Genomic DNA, 2412 nt, shown 5'->3' on the forward strand with positions numbered 1-2412 from the left:
GCTCTATATCCTATGGTACTCAAACGTACAGAAGATACAACTAAAGTAACAGAAGCAGAAGACCTGAGAGATTGGGTAGGTGAATACACATAAAGTTAATGCAAATATGAAGAAGCCAGATTATGAAGAGCCTTATAAGTGAAAAGTAACATCTTAAATTGAATCCAATATCTAACTGGAAGCCAATGGAGTTGCCTTCATACTGGAGAAATATATGCTCAAATTAACGGCGTTTGTGTAATTGTAATGAGTCCACTGGAGGCGAGCGTAGTGAGAACCCAAGTGCATATTCCCCCCTCTAAGGGCGGCTCCAGGTGCCCAAACAAAACCCAACAAGTCCAGGAGGGTGGTGGGGCGGAGGTGGAACAGGGGGAGGGACGGAGGGCCAGACACGTGAAGAGGAACAGGACCTGGATCATGGCATGGATCATGGAACAGTTGTGGACCTGGACCCTGGGGGGCAAAGGTAGGTCTAAACAATTGAGCAGAGTTGGGCCTGGATCATGGGGCAATAGTGACAGACCGAGAATCACTGGAGGACCTGGGCCATGGGACAATGTCAGACAGTGGAACAATGGAGGACCTGGGCCGTGGATCAGAGGCAGACTGTGGAATAGTGGAGCAGGAGACCACCAGGTCAGATCCAGAGGAGCATGGAGCCATGGCGGAGCCTGCAGAGCAGAAATCCATGGCAGAGCAGGCAGAGCAGAAATCCATGGCGGAGCAGAGGACCACCAGGTCAGCAGAGCATGCAGGAGCAAAGATCCCCACAGTGGAACAGATGACCGCCACAGCAAAGCAGGTATCCACCAAGGCGGATCAGTCGGGACTGAAACGCGGCCGTAACAGGGCAGGTGGTCAGTTCAGAAACGGCATCTTTGGCCGTAACAGGGCAGACGATGAGCTAAGATACGGCCTCCATGGCCGTTATCGGACAGGCAGAGAGTTCATGGATGGCCTCCTTGGCCGTAACAGGACAGGCAGATTGTTAATGGACGGCCTTCATGGTCGTAACAAGACAGACTGTGAGTTCATGAACAGCTTTCATGGCCGTGACAGGACAGGCAAAGAGTTCCGAAGTGGACGCCGCTGCCTCGGGAGGTCCTGCAGCGGATGCTGCCACCTCAGAGGCAGACTCGTGGACAGGAGAGGCCTCTGGGGCAGACTCGTGGACAGGAGAGGCCTCTGGGGCACAGTGTGCAGCCCACACACTTAGGATGGCCACTGCCATAACAGGAAGTGCTGAGGATAGGGGGGCAGTCTCTGTGAGAGCCCGTGCTGAGGCCCTGGGCATGCCAGCTGCTTGCACTGACATTAATGGTGGGTCCATCACACTGGCAATCAGTCCTGGCCCAAGCTCCGCAGGAGCACAGTAAAGCACAGTTGCGGGGCTCCTCATCCGCAACTCCCACAGGAAATGGTGAACCAGCCAGCAACAAAACAGTCAATATATCGTTCCAGTGACCAACAAATTTTACCCCCTGGCAGACTTGAACGAAGGGGTTCGTCTAAACCAGGGGTGCCCAAACTCGGTCCTGGAGGGCCGATGTCCAGCAGAGTTTAGCTCCAGCTTGCCTCAACACACCTGCCAGGAAGTTTCTAGTATGCCTAGAAAGAGCTTAATTAGCTGGTTCAGGTGTCTAATTGGGGTTGGAGCTAAACTCTGCAGGACACCGGCCCTCCAGGACAGAGTTTGGGAACCTCTGGTCTAAACCAAAATGAAAAATGTCCTTAAGTGCTACGTCATTAAACGGGTCATATGATGCGATTTCAAGTTTTCCTTTCTCTTTGGAGTGTTACAAGCTGATTGTGCATAGATAAGATCCCTGAAGTTGCAAAGACTAAAGTCTCAAAACCAAAGAGATATTCTTTATCAAAGTTAAGACTCTGCCACGCCCCCCTAAAACGGCTCATTCTAACACGCCCCCACATATCTACCTCACTATGTGGGAATATTTGCGTAATGCCGCCCAAATGTGCACGCAAAGAAAGAAGGCGTGGTTTCAGTAACCGCAGTTAGTGTTGAGTTTCTAGGCAAAGCACTTTATTTGGCCTTCCGAAAGTAGATGCATTTAGGAATCTTTAAGATTACTTACTACTTACAACCAATGCATTTTATGGACGACCGTTTCGTGAACCTAGGAGAGGAGGTAATTCTGACTTTGCTATGACAATCTGGCGCAGAGAGAGAGAGAGCGCGCGAGAGAGAGAGCGAGAGAGAGCGCGCGCGAGAGAGAGAGAGCGCGAGAGAGAGCGCGAGAGAGAGAGAGAGAGCGTGAGCGAGAGAGCACGCGAGAGAGAGAGAGCGAGAGAGAGAGAGAGAGAGAGGAGCGAGAGACGCGAGAGAGAGAGCGCGAGAGAGAGAGCGCGAGAGAGAGTGAGAGAGAGTGAGAGAGAGGAGAGAGAGTAGCG

The sequence above is a fragment of the Sinocyclocheilus anshuiensis genome, unplaced genomic scaffold (genome assembly GCF_001515605.1).
Source record: "Sinocyclocheilus anshuiensis isolate Anshui unplaced genomic scaffold, SAMN03320099.WGS_v1.1 scaffold206, whole genome shotgun sequence".
In the NCBI taxonomy this organism is placed as follows: Eukaryota; Metazoa; Chordata; class Actinopteri; order Cypriniformes; family Cyprinidae; genus Sinocyclocheilus; species Sinocyclocheilus anshuiensis.